Source organism: Rhinopithecus roxellana, chromosome 1 (genome assembly GCF_007565055.1).
Source record: "Rhinopithecus roxellana isolate Shanxi Qingling chromosome 1, ASM756505v1, whole genome shotgun sequence".
In the NCBI taxonomy this organism is placed as follows: domain Eukaryota; kingdom Metazoa; phylum Chordata; class Mammalia; order Primates; family Cercopithecidae; genus Rhinopithecus; species Rhinopithecus roxellana.
The window spans coordinates 184,995,344-185,015,385 of record NC_044549.1 but is presented as its reverse complement, the minus strand read 5'-3'; the positions used below and the strand labels follow the sequence as shown (position 1 = coordinate 185,015,385).

General features: G+C 45.0%; 1 protein-coding gene across 2 annotated transcripts in view; it reads left to right on the top strand.

Moving 5' to 3' along the window:
• Positions 1 to 16,748: 16,748 nt before the first annotated feature.
• STAG1 (stromal antigen 1) overlaps positions 16,749 to 20,042 on the top strand; it is a 418,468-nt gene continuing 415,174 nt past the window's right edge. The window contains exon 1 of one of the 2 annotated variants that reach the window (XM_010364825.2): positions 16,749 to 17,007. The gene's annotated coding sequence lies outside the window, so the exon portion shown is untranslated. The remainder of the gene's footprint in view (positions 17,008 to 20,042) is intronic. The other variant, XM_030934385.1, reaches the window with a different exon arrangement.

Here is a 20,042-nt window from a genome sequence, read left to right as displayed (position 1 = left end):
CCGGCCACTGCACTCCAGCCTGGGCAACAGAGCGAGACTCTGTCTCAAAAAAAAAAAAAAAAGTCCTATCTCCAAATATAATCACATTGGGGACTAGGGTTTCAACATGGATATTTTGGGGGATATATTTCAGTCCATAGTACCACCCAATTCCATCACCCTTATAGTTGCTATTTCCCCCATATTTCTCAAATGCCTAATACATCATATCTGTAAATATATACTCTTTTACCAGTATGCCAACTCAATTGACCATGCATGGAAGTTTTAACAATTGGACTGTAATCTTGTGATGCGGTCCTCGTTGTCAGGTGGGCAGCTAATGATCACGCTCCAAAGCCCCATCTTAGTGTCTGCTTTCTCATACCTCACTCCTGCCACCAACTGTCATAGGTTGGGTCCCTGGAAAGCAAACTATGATACAGAATTTAACAGGCAGGTTATTTATTAAGGAGTGCCCTTGGGATTAGCACTTGTGGAACAGAGGGGGAAGGAAGCAGGACTGGGCAGAGAGAGATTATGCAGATTACATAGGGAGTCTGGGATGTTACAGTTGACTGTTAGAGTTGTCCCAAGTTGGGCTAAGATGGTCAAGTTCTTATTCCTTTACTTAGAGGTTTTTTTTTCTTTTCTTTTCTTTTTTTTTCATGACAGCATTTGGTTCTGTTGTCCAGGCCAGAATGCAGTGGCGCAATCTTGGCTCTCTGCAACCTCTGCCTCCTGGGCTCAAATCATCCTCCCACTTCACCCTCCCATGTAGCTGGGACTACAGGCTCATGCCACCATACCTGGCCAATTTTTCTATTTTTTTAGAGATGGGGTTTTGCCATATTGCCCAGGCTGGTCTCAAACTCCTGAGTTCAAGCCATCCACCCACCTTGGCCTCCCGAAGTACTAGGATTACAGGCGTGAGCCACCATGCCTGGCCTCTTATACCTTCACTTTGATCAACAATTGTATGTGGGCCACCTGGGAAGGAACCTAACCTTGAACAAGGTGGCTCTGTGCAAATGTAGCAATTCTGAAGATACTAAAGACTTAGCCAACAGTGAACTCAGTAGCTAGAAAAAGTCCTTAATTAAAAGGAGAGCTTGAGGCAGGGCACAGTGGCTAACATCTGTAACCCCAGTACTTTGGGAGGCTGAGACAGGCAGATCACTTGAGGTCAGGAGTTCAAGACCAGCCTGGCCAACATGGTGAAACCCTTGTCTCTACAAAAAAAAAAAAAAAAAAAAAAAAAAAAATTAGCCAGTTGTGGTAGCACATACCTGTAGTCCCAGCTACTTGGAATGGCAGGTGGATCTTTTGAGTCTCGAAGATTGAGGCTGCAGAGAGCCGAGATCGTGCCACTGCACTCCAGCCTGGGTGACAGAGTGAAACCTTGTCTCAAAAATAAAATAAAATAAAAACATCAGGAAAGTTTACATAAAGTTGCTGTTGATTGCTAAATGTAATAGTCTGATTGCGACACCGAATAAATATCTTAAAAAAAAAAAAAGAAAAAACTATGTATGGATGTCCATTAGAAAGTAAATGAAACAAATTGTAGTATAATCATGCAATGGACTACTATAGCAGTACTGAAAAGGAATGAACAATTAATTCACACCACATGGATGAATCTCAAAATAATTTTGTTGAATAAAGAAATAAGACAAAAAAGTACATGATGTATTATTACCTTTATATAAAATTCTAGAAGATGCAATTAATCTGTAGTGACAGAAAGCAGATCAGTGGTTACCTGGGGATAAGATAAATAAAGGAAGTTTGGGGAAGATAGTTTACAAAGGATGAAGAGGCAAATTTTGGAGTTGATGGATATAGTCATTATTTATTTATTTATTTATTTTTTGAGGCAGGGTCTCTCTGTCACCCAGGTTGGAGTGCAGTGGTGTGATCACAGCTAACTGCAGTCTTGATCCCCCTGGCTCAAGGGATCCTCTCACCTCAGCCTCCCAAGTAATGGGGACTAAAAGCATGTGCCACTGAACCTAGCTATTTTTTGTTTATTTTTTCTAGAATCCAGGTCTCACTATATTGCCCAGGCTGGTCTTGAATTCCTGAGTTCATGCAATTTTCCCGCCTCGGCCTCCCAAAGTGCTGGGATTACAAACAGACATGAGCTACCATGCCTGGCCTATATTCATTATGTTGATTGTGGTGATAGTTCCATGGGCATACATATATGTCATAGTTCATCAAATTATAAAGTTTAAATATGTGCATTTTTGTTATATGTCAATCTAATCTCAACAGAACTGTATCAAACATCTATATATATAGTAAGATATACTCAACATGTCTGCCTAGGTGTCACTGACAAAGTATATTTATATTCATCTTTAGTTTATTGATTGCTTATGTTAATTCAGAAAAAAATTGCAATTCTGATCCTGAAAAGTTGTTATTAAATTTTTATTTCTAAAATGTTATATCACTAAAATTAAAGAGAAAGCCTAAAAGCTTCTGGAAATGAGTAATAGTGTCTACCTCTAGGAAGAACACTAAGATTCTAGTGTGTGAGAAATAGGCAAGTAACTTTTTACTGTTTGAATTGGTAACATGTGTATAATATTTATATGAAAAAGTTCTTTTTGGTCAGGTGTGGTGGCTCACACCTGTAATCCCAGCACTTTGGGAGGCCAAGGCAGGCGGATCACGATGTCAGGAGATCAAGACCATCCTGGCTAATAGGGTGAAACCCCGTCTCTACTAAAAATACAAAAAATTAACCAGGCATGGTGGTGGGCACCTGTAGTCCCAGCTACTTGGGAGGCTGAGGCAGGAGAACGGCGTGAACCCGGGAGGCGGAGCTTGCAGTGAACTGAGATCGCACCACTGCACTCCAGTCGGGCAATAGAGTGAGACTCCATCTCAAAAAGAAAAAAAAAGTTCTTTTTTCAGAAATAACTTGATTGGGGAGGGTGGGGCTTGGGGGAGAAGAAATAACTTGATTATGACCTATATGTAATGAAAGATTGCAAAAGTGATCTGAATATGTTTCCATAATATATTTTAACCCAGAGATGATTTATAGCTAACTAAATTAATTAAACATGAAGGGTAAGTTTCTGGTGGTAATGAGGGGATTAAAAAGTTAATTATTGGCCGGGCACAGTGGCTCATGCCTGTAATCCTAGCATTTTGGGAGGCCGAGGCAGGCAGATCACTTGAGGTAAGGAGTTCAAGACCAGCCTGGCCAATATGGTGAAACTCCATATCTATTAAAAACTACAAAATTGGCCAGGCATGGTGGTGCATGCCCGTAATCCCAGCTACTCGGGAGACTGAGGCAGAATTGCTTGAACCTGGGAGGTGGAGGCTACAGTGAGCAGAGATTGTGCCACTGCACTCCAGCCTGGGTGACAGAGTAAAACTCCATCTTAAAAAAAAAAAATTAATTAATTATCTATGAAGACCACACTTCTATCTAATGTATCACTATCACTGAAAACTAGAACGTGTTATACTACATAACGCCTTGAGATTTTGAGGGACTGTAAATTCAAACTAAGTCACAGTGACCAGCAGAAGGAAGATATTTTCAAATATCCAAAAACTGGAAGTTTATCTCCCATTCTTTAATAAGTAGCTGGGGATGTTCTCCAGCAAATAAGAAGATAAACTAAGAAGACTGTATTAGTCCATTTTCACACTGCTGATAAAGACATACCTGAGACTGGACAATTTACAAAAGAAAGAGGTTTAATGGACTCACATTTCCACATGGCTGGGGAGGCCTCACAATCAAGGCAGAAGGTGAAAGGCATGTCTAACATGGCAGCAGACAAGAGAAGAGAGCTTATGCAGGGAAACTCCCTTTATAAAACCATCAGATCTCTTTTTTTTCTTTTTTTTTTGAGACAGAGTCTCGCTCTGTCATCCAGGCTGGATGGAGTACAGTGGCATGATCTTGGCTTACTGCAAGCTCTGCCTCCTGAGTTCACACCATTCTCCTGCCTCAGCCTCCTGAGTAGCTGGGACTACAGGTGCCCGCCACCACACCTGGCTAATTTTTTGTATTTTTAGTAGACACAGGGCTTCACCATGTTAACCAGGATGGTCTTGATCTCTTGACCTTGTGATCCTCCCACCTCAGCCTCCCAAAGTGCTGGAATTATAGGCGTGAGCCAATGCGCCCGGCCAGCCGTCAGATCTCTTGAGACTTATTCACTGTCATGAAAATAGCATGGGAAAGACCCACCCCCAAGATTCAATTACCTCCCACTGGGTCCTCCCACAGCACATGGGAATTGTGGGAGCTACAATTCAAAATAAGAATTGGGTGGGGACACAGCCAAACCATATCATTCTGCCCCAGCCTCTCCCAAATCACATATCCTCACATTTCAAAGCCAATCATGCCTTCCCAACAGTCCCCTGAAGTCTCAGCTCATTTCAGCATTAACTCAAAAGTTCACAGTGCAAAGTCGCATCTGAAACAGGGCAAATCCCTTCTGCCTATGAGGCAGCAAAATCAAATGCAAGTTAGTTACTTCCTAGATAAAATGGGGGTAAACACAGCCATTCCAAATGAAAGAAATTGGCCAAAACAAAGGGGCTAAGGCCCCATGCAAGTCTGAAATCCAGCAGGGCAGTCAAATCTTAAAGCTCCAAATGATCTTCTCTGACTCCATGTCTCACATCCAGGTCACGTCGATGCAAGAAGTGGGTTCCCATGGTCTTGGTCTCTGCCCCTGTGGCTTTGCAGGGTACAGCCTTCCTCCTGGCTGCTTTCACAGGATGGTGTTGAGTGTCTGCGGCTTTTCCAGGCACATGGTGCATTCTGGGGTCTGGAGGATGGTGGCCATCTTCTTCTCACAGCTCCTCTAGGCAGTGCACCAGTGGGGACTCTGTGTGGGGGTTCCCACCCAACATTTCCCTTCTGCACTGCCCTAGCAGAGGTTCTCCCTGAGTGCCCCACCCCTGCAACAAACTGCTACCTGGACATCCAGGCGTTTCTATACATCCTCTGAAATCTAGGCAGAGATTATTCAATTCTTGACTTCTGTGCACCCACAGGCTCAACAGCATCTGGAAGCTACCAATGCTTGGGGCTTGAACCCTCTGAAGCCATAGCCTGAGCTGTACCTTGGCCCCTTTTAGTCGTGGCTGGAGTGGCTGGGATGCAGCGTATCAAGTCCCTAGACTGCACAGAGCAGAGGGACCCTGGACTGGTTCATGAAACCATTTTTTCCTCCTAGGCCTCCAGGCCTGTGATGGGAGTGGCTGCTGCAAAGGTCTCTGACGTGCCTTTTTTTTTCTTTTTTGAGATGAAGTCTCTCTCTGTTGCCCTGGAGTGCAATGGTGCAATCTTGGCTCACTGCAACCTCTGCCTCCTGTGCTCAAGCAGTTCTCCCTCCTCAGCCTCCCAAGTAGCTGGAACTACAGGCGTGTGCCACCACGCCCAGCTATTTTTTTTTGTTTTTTGTATTTTTAGTGGAGACAGAGTTTCACCATGTTGGCCAGGCTGGTCTCTAACTCCTGACCTCAGGTGATTAACTTGCCTCAGCCTCCCAAAGTGCTGGGATTACAGGTGTGAGCCACTGTGTCCGGCCTTTGGAGACATTTTCCCCATTGTCTTGGTGACTAACATTTGGCTCTTTGTTACTTATGCAAATTTCTGCAGCCTGCTTGAATTTCTCTTTAGAAAATGGTATTTTCTTTTCTATCTCATCACCAGGCTGCAAGTTTTCTGAAGTTTTATGCTCTGCTTCCCTTTGAAAACTGAATGCCTTTAACAGCACCCAAGTCACCTCTTGAATGCTTTGCTGCTTAGAAATTTCTTCTGCCAGATACCTGAGATCATCTCTCTCAAGTCAAAGTTCCACAAATCTCTAGGGCAGGTACAAAATGCTACCAGTCTCTTTGCTTAAACATAACAAGAGTCACCTTTGCTGTAGTTCCCACAAATTCCTCATCTCCATCTGAGACCACCTCAGCCTGAATTTCATTGTCCATATCATTATCAGCATTTTGGCCAAAGCCATTCAAACAAGTCTCTAGGGAGTTCCAAACTTTCCCACATTTTCCTGTCTTCTTCTGAGCCCTCCAAACTGTTCCAACCTCTGCCTGTTTCCCAGTTCCAAAGTTGCTTCCACATTTTCAGGTCTCTTTTCAGCAGTGCCCCACTCTTCTGGTACCAATTTACTGTATTGGTCCATTTTCACCCTGCTGATAAAAGACATACCAGCGACTGGGAAATTTACAAAAGAAAGAGATTTAATGGACTCATAGTTTCATGCAGCAGGGGAGGCCTCACAATCATGGCAGAAGTGAAAGGCACATCTTATATGGTGGCAGACAAGAGAAGAGAGTTTGTGCAGAGAAACTCCCCCTTACAAAACCATCAGATCTCATGAGACTTATTCACTGTCTCAAGAATAGCATGGGAAAGATTCACCCCTCTTGATTCAGTTACCTCCCACGAGGTCCCTCCCACAACACATGGGAATTGTGAGAGCTACAATTCAAGATGAGATTTGAGTGGGGACACAGCCAAACCATATCGCAAACATAGACACTAGAAAAGAGTGGCTCTAACTAACTTTGGAGTGCAGTAAAGGGAAGTCCTCAGTGGTACAGCAGGATTAAAGAACAATTAGATTAAATGGAGGCAGAAGGCCAAACGTTCTTCAGGGGTATGTACCAGGGGGCAAAAGAGAAAGTATCTCTGTAAATGGAAAAACTTGATATGATAAATTAGGTAAAATATTCAGGAGGCAAAAGGGCAATTTAAAATTCCAGGAAAAACAAAGCCATGCAAGTTTGCTTTTTTATTTTTTTGAGATGTAGTCTTGCTCTTGTCACCCAGGCTGGAGTGCAACTGTGCAATCTTGGCTTACTGCAACCTCCGCCTCCTGGATTCAAGTGATTGTCCTGCCTCAGCCTCCTGAGTAGCTGGGATTACAGGCACCTGCCACCATGCCCAGCTGATTTTTGTATTTTTAGTAGAGACGGGGAAGTTTGCTTTTTGTTGTTGTTGTTGTTTTGCTTTTGAGATGGTGTCTCTCTGTCACCCAGGCTGGAGTACAGTGATGCTATCATGGCTTACTGTAGCCTTGAATTCCCAGGCTCAAGAGATCCTCCCAACTCAGGCCTCCTGAGCAGCTGGGACAACAGGTGTGTGCCACCACGCCCAGCTAATTTTTTGTATTTTTTGTAGAGCCAGGATTTCACCATGTTTTTCAGGCTGGTCTTGAACTCCCAGGCTCAAGTGATCTGCTATCCTTGGCCTCCCAAAGTGCTAGGATTATAGGTGTGAGCCACTGTGCCCAGCCCGTTTGTGATCTAAATATGAAGCAAAGATATTTGGGCAATTGTTAATAAGGGAAGATAATCCATTTGATCCTGATGCTCTCTACATTTTCCTTTGAGTGGTTTTCTAGTGGTTTGGTGGTTGTGTAAAACAGAAAATATAATCCTAGCACACTCCTTAGTCTGGAAGTTGGCTATTAACTGTGTCGACCTATGGACAAAACACAAAAGACTTCTTGGGTTTAAGGGAGGTGAGAAGGTGTGAAGGAAGAATGGTGGTGTTAATAGTGGAGAGTTGTAATACTATCTAAAGTTGAAATGTTATCTAGTGTTTTATCTTGTATTATTCAAAGTTATAAAGAAGCATGGTGGCTCACACCTGTAATCCCAGCACTTTGGGAGGCTGAGGCGGGCAGACCACCTGAGGTCAGTTTGAGAGAAGCCTGATCAACATGGTGAAACCCCAGTCTTCACTAAAAATACAAAAATTGTCCGGGCATGGTGGCTCACCCTGTAATCCCAGCACTTTGGGAGGCCGAGACGGGCGGATCAGGAGGTCAGGAGATCGAGACCATCCTGGCTAACACGGTGAAACCCCATCTCTACTAAAAATACAAAAAAACTAGCTGGGTGTGGTGGCGGGCGCCTGTAGTCCCAGCTACTCGGGAGGCTGAGGCAGGAGAATGGCGTGAACCCGGGAGGCGGAGCTTGCAGTGAGCCGAGATCGCACCACCACTCTCCAGCCTGGATGACTGAGCAAGAGTCCGTATCAAAAAAAAAAAAAAAAAAAAAAGAAAAAAAATACAAAAATTAGCTGGTCATGGTGGCGCACATCTGTAATCCCAGCTACTCAGGAGGCTGAGGCAGGAGAATTGCTTGAACCTGGGAGGCAGAAGTTGCAGTGAGCCAAGATCAGGCCACTGCACTCTAGCCTGGACAAGAGGGAGACTCTGTCTCCAAAAGGAAAAAAGAAAAAAAAAGTTACAAAGAAAACCAACAACAGATGCAAATTTAATGTAACTGTTAAATATTGGACCAGTGGGTATTAACATAATTTTTATCCTTTATAGCAGGGAGTCATTAGATTTTGTCTAAATTTGATATGAGTGTATTTAGAAATACTGAAGTAATTCCAAACAAATAAAAACATGTAAAAGATGTTATCCTTGGGCAGTGGCCCTGGAGGTGGAGTTAGGATGAAGCTTGGTTGCTTTTCAAGGTAAGTTCTTTTGTCCTGTTTGATATGTTACAATTTATTTTGTATCCTTTTATTTGTTGCCATTGTGCATTTCTTTTACTGAAAATAAAATTAGAGGCTGCTTTTCCTGCCTATATGGAAACAATGTTTTAGATAGCTATTCTATCAAGAATGATTCCCAGGCCTGGTGCAGTGGCTTACGCCTGTAATCCCAACACTTTTTTTGAGAGGCCGAGGCCGGCGGATCACCTGAGGTCAGGAGTTTGAGACCAATCTGGCCAAAATGGTGAAACCCTGTTTCTACTAAAAATACAAAAATTAGCTATGCATGGTGGTGTGTGCCTGTAATCCCAGCTACTCAGGAGGCTGAGACAGGATAATTGCTTGAACCCGGGAGGTGGAGGTTGCAGTGAGCCAAGATCACGCCACTGAACTCCAGTCTGGGCAACCCAGCAAGACTCCGACTTAAAAAAAAAAAAAAAAAAAAAGAGGGGTGATTCCTCAAAGTAGTCCAGGCCTCATACAGGTCTTTTGAAATAAGCCATGAAGTGGAATCCCGAGGACACCAAGAAATTTGGACTAAGAAAATGGTTGTTCTACTGGCACTTGAGTCTCTAAATAGTAAGAACTCTTAGCTCCTACCCACGCTAGTTCCAGCCCTCTGCCCGTGAGATTTCCTTTTTTTTTTCTTTGAGATGGAGCCTTGCTCTGTCGCTCAGGCTGGAATGCTGTGGCGCGATCTCGGCTCACTGCAAGCTTCACCTCCTGGGTTCTCGCCATTCTCCTGCCTCAGCCTCCTGAGTAGCTGGGACTACAGGTGCCCACCACCACGCCCGGCTAATTTTCTGTATTTTTAGTAGAGAGGGGTTTTCACTGTGTTAGCCAGGATGGTCTTGATCTCCTGACCTTGTGATCCGCCCGCCTCCGCCTCCCAAAGTGCTGGGATTACAGGCGTGAACCAAACGTACCCGGCTGAGATTTATTTAAAAAAAAAATCTGAGCAATTCCGATCCTCTGCTTTTTGGGAATAGAGTTTTGCCTATAACCAGGTAATTGATTCTGAAAGGGAAAGTATTCTGGATCCCTCTTACCATATTATTACCAACAATGGGGCAGAATTTATTGATTTAGTTATACATTTGTCTGTCTATCTGACATAGGGTCTTGCTGTGTCACCCAGAGTGCAGTGGCATCATCATGACTCACTTAAGTGATCTTCCCACCTCAGTCTCACAAGTAGCTGGGACTACAGGTGTGCCCCATCCTGCCCAGATAATTTTTTATTTTTTATACAGATGGGGTCTCCATATATTGCCCAGATTGGTCTTGAACTTCTGGCCTCAAGAGATCTGCCTGTCTCCACCTCCTACAGTGCTGTGATTACAGGTGTGAGTCACTGTGCCTGGCTGCTTACTCAGTTTTAGAAAGAATAGTGTTTTTAGGCTGGGCGCAGTGGCTCATGCCTGTAATTCAAGCACTTTGGGAGGCCGAGGTGGGCGGATCACCTGAGGCCAGAAGTTTGAGACCAGCCTGGCCAACATGGTGAAACCCTGTCTCTACTAAAAATACAAAAATTAGCCAGGCGTGGTGGCGGGCACCTGTAATCCCAGCTATTTGGGAGGCTGAAGCAGGAGAACTGCTTGAACCCAGGAGGCGAGGAGGCGGAGGTTGCAGTTTGCTGAGATCGCGCCATTGCACTCCAGCATGGGCAATAGAGCGAGGCTCTGTGTCCAAAAAAAAAAAAAAAAGGAAAAATAATGGTTTAAATCCTGTAGGGAGGACACCATGGCATATTACTGATGCCAATTGGCAGCACACCTTAATTGCAAGAATAGAAAAGAAGGGAAAATTATTTCTGATATTTGCAAAGGTCTACCAATGTAAGAAAGAACAAATGCCTTGTGACCAATTGAAAAATGCAAAGGAATACTTGATTTGGGGGCGATTAAGATGAGACAGTGGCCACGATCCTTGAAACACAGGGTTTGTGAAGGTGGTAAAAATGAAGGGTGAGGAACCTTGATCAGAAGACTTGTCTTTGCTCTAGATATCAAGCAATTGCACTTGGAACTCTGAAAAAGGGGAAGGAAAGGGAAGAATGACAAATCAAATTTTACTTTTTTTTTTTTGAGATGTAGTCTCACTTTGTCTGCCAGGCTAGAGTGCAGTGGCATGATCTCGGCTCACTGCAACCTCTGCCTCATGGATTTAACCTATTCTCCTGCCACCTGCCTCAGCCTCTCGAGTAGCTGGGATTACAGGTGTGTACCACCATGCCCGGCTAATTTTTGGGTTTTAGTAGAGATGGAGTTTCACCATGTTGGCCAGGTCTCGAACTCCTGACTTCAGGTGATCTGCCCACCTTGGCCTCCCAGAGTGCTGGGATTACAGGCATGAGCCACTGCACCCAGCCCAAATTTTACTTTAAAAATCTTTTCTGTGCAAGAAATATCACCATTATCCTCATGCAAAAAAAGTTGATTTAATGTGTCTTACTCTAACTGGAAGGCCATAGAATAACTGAAATCTTTTGTGTGCTAAAATTATCCAGAGAGAAAAAATACATAAGTCTGGCTCAGATTTTAAAGAAACTGCAATCTACACAATCAGAAACTAATTCTTTGGGTAATAAGGCAAAGTTTTTCATGTTGTTTAATAAATGTTAATTATAACTAATGCATTTTCAGAAACACAATTTGGCATATTTGCAAGGAAAACAAGAAAAGCAATCTAAAGTTCCTGGTAAAACAACACTATATAAAAATCTTTTAAAATAAACTATCGCAATCCCTGTGCAATGTCTTCCCATTTCATAGGCTATAGAGTGCATTTTTTTTCTGTTTATAACATTAAATACCTACTTTTGGACCAAGTTGGCTAAGAGATTGAGTTGAAAAGTTCTGATGGCCATGTGTCTGAAGTACATTCTTATTCATACTGAGGGGTGAAGGGAAAACTTTTTTTTTTTTTTTTGAGACGGAGTCTCGCTCTGTCACCCAGGCTGGAGTGCAGTGGCCGGATCTCGGCTCACTGCAAGCTCCGCCTCCCGGGTTTATGCCATTCTCCTGCCTCAGCCTCCCGAATAGCTGGGACAACAGGCGCTTGCCACCTTGCCTGGCTAGTTTTTTTTTTTTTTTTGTATTTTTTAGTAGAGACGGGGTTTCACCGTGTTAGCCAGGATGGTCTCGATCTCCTGACCTCGTGATCCACCCGTCTCGGCCTCCCAAAGTGCTGGGCTTACAGGCTTGAGCCACCGCGCCCGGCGGAAAACTTTTATATGTAATAACAAAGGGAAGTTTTCCCTCTGCTGAAGGTTTGCTGAAAAATCAACTGATGACAGTCACATTAGGTTGGGCGCAGTGGCTCACACCTGTAATCTCAGCATCTTGGGAGGCCAAGTAGGGAGAATTGCTTGAGTCCAGTAGTTTGAGACCAGCCTGGACAACACAGTGAGACTTTGTCTCTACAAAGATTTTTTTTTTTTTTTTAATTAGTGGGCATGGTGGTGTGTGCCTGTAGTCCCAGCTACTTGGGAAACTGAGGCAGATCGCTTGAGCCCAGGACTTTTAGGCTTCAGTGAGCTGTGATAGTGCCACTGCACTCTAGTCTGGGTGGCAGAGTGAGATCCTGTTTCAAAAAAACCAGAAATTTTAAATTAACGTGTGTGTGTGTGTGAATAATCCAGAGTGATTACCCATTATTTAGTGTGGTAAAGAAACTTACATACCCTTTTTCATAAGGGAAGGGAGAGATGGAGAATGTAGACAATTCTTTTGAGTGACAGCAAGTCATTAGGGAGAACAAATGGACCTTGGAGGTGGAAGGCAGACATTAATGGGAAGGTGAGGTGTAGAGCTGCACAGGAACAAGGATTGTCTTATTATACAGATAAAGTCCTCCAGGTAATCCCTTGGAGCTGCCCTCAGAAGAACAGATGAAAAGTCATGGTGACTCTCAATCTCTTCTCTAGTGGTTGATATTTCCTGGTTATTTGATGAGATTACTAGGGAAGGAGTTTTACAACATTGCATTTCTTCTTTTTATTTGTTATTTATTTATTTTTTTTGAGACAGAGTCTTGTTCTGTCACCCAGGCTGCAGTGCAGTGGTGCAATTTTGGCTCACTGCAACTTCTGCCTCCCAGGTTCAAGCGATTCTCTTGCCTCAGCCTCTGCGGTAGCTGGACTACAGGCACGCACCACCATGCCCATGCTTGACTGATTTTTGTTTTTTTAGTAGAGACAGGGTTTCACCATGTTGGCCAGGCATGTCTCAAACTCCTGACCCCGGGTGATCTACCCGCCTCGACCTCCCCAAATGCTAGGATTACAGGCGTGAGCCACCATGCCCTGCCAACACTGCATTTCTTTTGTAAAAAAGCTTTCTTGGTCAGATAAGGAAATTCCAAAGAAACTGTACCCTTGGTGCTTCGGGAAAGAGGATCAGGGAGACAGGGAAAGGTCAGAAACAGACCTTGATTCTGAGGGCGTTCAGTTTTCAAAGCATTCAGCATGCTGAAGTGCTATATTTTGGGGAATCATTTTTCTGTGCCTCGATAATATTTTGATAATATGTATGACTTGAAGCTGTTAATAAAAGTTGTGGTGTTTGAAAATCCTTGCCAAGATAACTGGAATCTTAAGAATTTTGTTGGCCAGGCGCGGTGGCTCAGGCCTGTAAGCCCAGCACTTTGGGAAGCTGAGGCGGGGCGATCACCCGAGGTCGGGAGTTCGCAACCAGCCTGACCAACATGGAGAAACCCCGTCTCTACTAAAAATACAAAATTAGCCGGGTGTGGTGGCGTATGCCTGTAATCCCAGCTACTCAGGAGGCTGAGGCAGGAGAATTGCCTGAACCTGGGAGGCGGAGGCTGTAGTGAGCCGAGATTGCTCCATTGCACTCCAGCCTGGGCAACAAGATCAAAACTCTGTCCAGAAAAAAAAAAAAAAGAATTTCATAAAAAGCAGCCTCTGCTTTTATATGTAATTCTGTAACAAAGTCAACATGTTGTGGGACCTTTATTACTTTATCTTACCAGATAGATAAAGGATGAATACATCTGCCTTTCACTTACATTTATGATCAGACAGGTCAGCTAGTGTGAATAATTTGTAATGAAATAGAGAAAAAAAAAAAAGAAAAAATACCAAGGCATGCCTTGAATGTTATTAACTATTTTAGATGATATCTTTTAAGCCATGGGAATCACAGAACGCTTTTGTGTAGGTATACAATGTTGCATTTTTAAAAGGGAAGTGAAGCAGGAGTGGGCAGTAGAGGGAAGGTGGGTCAATGGCATCTACCTCTAGACCTAGTGAGGCCGAGGTGTGAGAATCACATGAGTCCAAGAATTAGAGGCTGCAGTGAGCTATGACTGCACCACTGCACTTCAGCCTTGGCAACACGGCAAGACCCTGTCTCAAAAACAAACAAACAAACACAAATAAACACAAGGGAGGTGAATGAAGGGAGAGTGTTTAGAAGGCTATTACAATAGTTCTGGTGTAAGGCAATGGGAGGGGAGAGGGGTCTGAATAAGGATGGCAGCAGTAGAAGAAAAAGCAAGCCATTTGAATGAGGTATGATGGGACATAGGCTTTTTTGAAAGAAAAGAATCAAGTCTGGCCCTACAATGTAGAGCCTAGGGCGCTATGTAATTATTTATAAACACCAGCTCAATTATTAAGTGTGAGGGCAAAATACAATTTTAGACTTGTATAAACTTAGAAAGTTGATTACCCATGCCCTCGGACTTAAAAAAAATGCTACAAAGTTCTTAGTAAGATTGAAAACAATAAATGTAATAACGCTGATGGCATTTCTATAATATATAAATATTAAATAGTTTAATACCCATAACAACCCTATGAGGTTGGTATTGTTGTTATTTCCATTTTGCAGCTGAGGAAACTGAGACAGAGATAGATTTGCCTAAGGTTACAAAGCTTTCCAGAGCAGTCTGGTTTCACAGTTCGTGTTCTTAATCACTATACTATGCTGAAATTACAATGTTAGGATAAATTAGGAAATTCAAATAAGAGAGATGAATTATTTTAAGTGTTTTGAGCTGCAGCTTTCTGGCAAGTAGCTGAACACGAGGAACCTCAGTTAAGGAAAAATCAAGAACAGACTAATTTTGGGAGACCTAAGTGAAGGCATGTAGTAGAGAACAGATTGAGGAAAGAGGAGGTGCTAGCAAAGAAATCAGAAGACCAGCAAACTAGGTAGGTGTAGATCCAGGGAAGTGTCTTAAAAGAAAGGGAAAAAGCGTTTCAAGTAGGGGATGGGGATTGGTGAAAACCGTAACTGTTTCTTTTGAGAAATGTATCAATGAAAGGAAGGTTGATAGTATAGCAACCGAAGGGAGTAACATCACTGAATTAAAAAAAAAAAAAGAAACTTTTTTTTTTTTTGGATACAGTGTCTCACTCTTGTCGCCTTGTCGCCCAGGCTGGAGTGCAGTGGCGTGATCTCGGCTCACTGCAACCTCCACCTCCCGGGTTCGAGAGATTCTCCTGCCTCAGCCTCCAGAGTAGCTGGCATTACAGGAGCACACCACCACGCCTGGCTATTGTATTTTCAGTAGAGACAGGGTTTCACCATGTTGGCCAGGGTGGTCTCAAACTCCTGACCTCATGTTATCTGCCCGCCTCGGCCTCACAAAGTGCTGGGATTACAGACGTGAGCCACTGCACCCAGCCAAGACAACAGAAACTTCTGAGAAACAGAAAGGAAGAAGACAGTGGATACAAAGATATAAGGCGCTAGAAAAGTAGTGGTTGAAGAAAGAGGTGGGAAGGGATGGCATAGTTTCAGGCAGAGGGAGTGGCTTTGGAGAGAAGGAAAAGGGTTCTGGGTTAATTTGGTTAGACGTTTTGAGATCACGAACAGAAGGTGGTCACAGATATTTTATTATGGAGGGAATGTCAAATCGGAATTGGAGTCCCATAGCTTTGAGCCCAGGAAACTAGATGAATTTATCTATTAGTATGGGCTGGGACTGGCATATTTAATAACATGGAAAGCTTGCAACAGTCTTTGTGGAAAATAGGATAGGAAATCAGCCAGAGATTAGAAAAAAACCCAAGAAAATTCTAAGTAGGAGTCCAGTCACGAAGTTATATCCAATTTGGACAGTTATGACTTCCTCCAGCGAAAAGCCACACATCTTGCAAACCCTTGAGAAACCGCAAATAGGGGTAACCTATTGGAAATAGGCCCTGAAGACTATAAAGTAGTTGGGCGATACTATACTGAAATAGAGCTGGCTATAGCGATAGAGCAGTTAGTCAGATATGGGGCTAATGATCCAGTAGAGTAAGGATTCACTTTTGTGGTAAAAAGTTGTAAGCAGGTGAAAGGTAGGGATCCATAACCACAGAGGGGCAGGTGGAGATCAGGGAAGAGGTGACGTTCAACATAAATAGTTTGTTAATTATTTCACCTTAGTGATTATTTCTCTTTTGGCATCTAGAAGGCTAAGATTCTCATGTTTATCTCAGAGCTACTGAAAGTAGTCCTAGGTTGCGGAAGGAGAAATCCAATTTCACAGCTGAGTCTATTTTCTCAGTCTAGTTATATTCTCTTCTCACAAACTAGCCAATGCTGCCGCCTTATGCAAAGCCGGCACCACGGAGAGGATGTGCTTTACAGAGGCAGGATGACGCCAATCGGCCTGCGGCGGGCAGTGTTTCGTCTAGATTAATGGCGAGGGAAGTCCCCAACAGTTCCTTTGAAACCTTTTCACTCTCGCCTGGTGAAAGCGCTTGTCAACTGTAAATCGCAAATATAATGCTAAGCTCTGAGGCCCTTGCTAAATCCAAGTGGGAGCAAAGATCTGAGCTGCCTCACCCTCGGGTTTCCGCAGGGCGTCTCGAGAGCTGTGGGTGGGGGCATGAGGAGCCGGGCGGGGACTGAGGAAAGCGCCGGCCCTGAGACCTAGGGAGGAGCCTCGGTGAAGGAACCCGGGGTGGGTTCCTGCCTAGGTCTCCAAGAAGCTCCAAAAATGGCGGGCGGCAACTCGAGAGCCGCACGCGCAGGCGCCACCGTGGCCGTTCTTCCGCCCGCCTCGGGCGGCCCAAGAACCGACCATAGCGCCCTTATCCAGAAGCCTACGCTGCTCGCGATTGGCTGAACTGCGCGAGCGCTCCGTGTGGGGGCGGGGCCGCCACGCAGCGGCCACGTTTCCCGCCCCGCAGGTGCGCGTGCGCGCAATCCCCACAGGAAAGCGTTTGCGCGCGCCCCTGTCGCGGCCCCTAGCTCGCGCCTCAGCTCCCTCCCCTTTCCGGGCAGGCCCGTCCCGTCAGCAAGGCAGTGAGCACTGCGGCCAGCAGAGGGCGGTCCGGACCCAAGTCTGCAGCGGCGCCATTGGCGTGTGGAAAATGCCACCAGATGGCGGGTTAGGATTGCAGCTCCGTTGAAGGCGCGGCCCCCGCTCCCGAACCCCCGGCGACCACCCCGTAACAACCCCCCCACATCGGGAATAACACACCGGAGACTTTTGGGGGGAAACTAGGTCGACGGCCGGCGGCGCCCGGATGGGCAGCTGAGGTGAGTGCGGGCGGCGGCGACGGCGGCGGGGGGCGGGAAAGAGGGGGAATGCGGCGGCAGCGGCGCGGGGGCTGGAAGCGCCGATCCAAGATGGAGGCCGGGCGAGAGCGAGAGAGCGCGAGCGGGGAGCGGGCGGGCTGGGCGCGGGCCCCGTGCGGGGGAGGGAGGCCGCGCGGGCCTGTGCGGGGTGCGGCGGTCGTGGGCCGTCCGAGTGCCCGGAGAGGCGTCTGTGGGCGCGGGGCACCCCGGCGTCTTCGTCGCTTGCTACCCCCCCGCGGGCACCGAAAATTTTGCCCCCGCCCGCCCGGGCACTACGGCGACAGGCGCGGAAGCCTTTGTGGCGCGCTCGGGCCCGCCGCCAAGCCCGCCCTCCCCCCCGCGCCCGGGCTCTCGGGACTCGCCCGCGCCCAGCGGGGCCGGGTCGAGGCGGGCTGGCGCGAATGCCTTCCGCCGCCCGCCGACTTGCGTTTCTGCGGTGTTTTAGCGGCGGCGGCGTCACATGACAACGAGTTCATCTCAGCGGAGAGGCCTGGGGGGTCGCTCGGCGGGTCGGCTGGCCTAGGCTTCTTGTTGGCGGGGTGGGGCAGGGGGGTGGCGGCTGGGGAAGATGGGGCGTCCATGCTGGGCTTTCCAGCTATCTGCCCTCTCAGCCCCCGACGGGGGCCTCCTTGTGAAACGTGTCCAGGCCCAAGCACTACCCCGCTAGTTTGCCAGTCCCCTGAGAGACGAGGCCAATAAAAGTTGTTTTCCCTCCTTTCTCGAGGTGGGGGAGGGGTGGGAAACTAGAGTGCTTGGAGTTGGACCTGAGCCTCGTTTGCAGGGTCCGAACTGGGTGCTTCTTGTGTGGTATGGGTACTAAGAAATTTTCAGGTTTTAGGATTGTCATATCACCCCCATCTACCCACATTTGAAATGTTATCGATTCTCTTCACATTGCAGGAATCGTGCTCCGGGCGTATAAGTCATGGGATGGTTTTGTACACTTACAAAAACCAATGCAATTTGTGATTAAAAAAAAAAAAATTTTTTTTTGCTGTTAAAGTTGGTGTTAAGATGGATAGAGTTTTTTTCTCGTGGTTCTGACTAGAAAGACTATTTTGCATCTTTGCAAAAATAGTTTACACGAGGAAATATCTGAATTGGCACAAAGTTGTGTGATTTGTAACTTATGTGGAATTTGAATGTGACTCTACATTTTAGTTTTCCTCGTGCTTTAAGAAAATTGCACGTTCTGATGGTGAAGCAGTTAGGGAAATATACAGAACAGTGAAAATAAAAATAACTTGTTTATTTTATGGTAATATAATGTACCTTGTTGTTATATTCATAATGTATGAAGAATTCAGACTAAAACATTTTAACCAAGCAGGGAAATATGGAATGGAAAGAAGCAGAATGTTATTTCCTTGCTTTTGATGATTAAGAATACTTATAAGACAAATTGTTACCTAAATAAAGTTGTAGAAGATCTACAGGTGTTTTGCCACGTTTTTTTTCCTTTACATATTTAAAACGTACTTGGAGTAAACTAAATGAATTCAAGTGATCTACCAGTGGTCATTTGTCACAAACGAACTACTTTTGAGTGGAAATTTTTCTGTATCCATTTCAGTTTTGATGTTCTGATAAAGTTAAGGAATATTTGAATAGATGCAAAATATGGAAGTTTGTTGTGTTACTAGGATTGCCTCCTTTGAAGAGACTAATAAAATGGCTATATTTGATTGACTCTTTTAAAGCCTTAAGGGCACTATGGTGTAGGGGAGGAGTGGGTCCTGGACCGAAGTTACTTTGAACATCCGCTGGGTTTGTGATGTTAAGGATGTTACCTCTTTGAACCTTACTTTCTTTATGTCTAAAAATGGGGAGCCGGGCCTGGTGGTGCACTCCTGTATGTAGTTCCAGCTACTCTGTAGTGAGGCAGGAGGAACCCTTAAACCCAAGAGTTTGAGGCCTGCCTGGGCAGCATACAAGACCCCATCTCTTTAAAAAAAATAGAATGGGGATAGTATCTTATGGTGGTTGTGTAACAAGATGTCTGTGAAAAACACACATTTAATTGCTATAACTTAAAATTTACAGAATTTTATACAGTTTTAATATTTTTGCCTTGATTCTGACTCTATATATGTTCATAATCTCAGTGCTGTGAGAAGAAATAATGTACTCTGGGAAAGATACTTGTTTCCCGTTTTATTTGTTGTTTTGTCCTGTATCTTTATATCCTTATTGAGGGGGGGTGTATTAGTTTGTTTATTTTTGAATGTATTTGAGATGGAGTCTCATTCTGTCGCCAGGCTGGAGTGCAGTGGCGCAATCTCGGCTCACTGCAACCTCCGCCTCCCAGGTTCAAGCGATTCTCCTGCCTCAGCCTCCCAAGTAGCTGGGACTATAGGTGTGTGCCACCATGCCCAGCTAATTTTTGTATTTTTAGTAGAGATGGGGTTTCACCATGTTGGCCAGGATGTTCTACATCTCTTCAACTCGTGATCTGCCCACCTAAGCCTCCCAAAATGCTGGGATTACAGGTGTGAGCCACTGTACCCGGCCAGAGTTGTCTTTCAAGGTCACTACTTGTTGGCACAATTAATTTCCTTGTGATAGTATGACTGAAGTCCCCATCTTCTTGTTAGCTGTTGGCCAAGGACTGCTCTCAGTTCCTTGCCTTGTGGCCACATAGTTCACAACATGGCTGTTAGCTTTTATCCAGGCTAACAGGAATCAGCCTCCCTATTTCCTCTGTGTCTGACCTCTGACTCCCCTTTAAGATCTCTTTTAAAAGCTCTTAAAAGATTAGGTCAGGCCCTTTGTGGTAACTTAACTGATTAAGGACCTTAATTACATATGCAACATATATTTGTCATATAACATAACCACAGTAATGATATCCTGTTATATCTACAGGTCTCTCCCACACTCAAGGGGAGGGGATGATACAAGGGTGTGGGTTAGTGGCGGCTCTTAAGAATTTTGCCTGCCTGGCAAAATAAGTATCTTCACATTTACCTCTTCAGATTCTGGACATACAAGGAGAG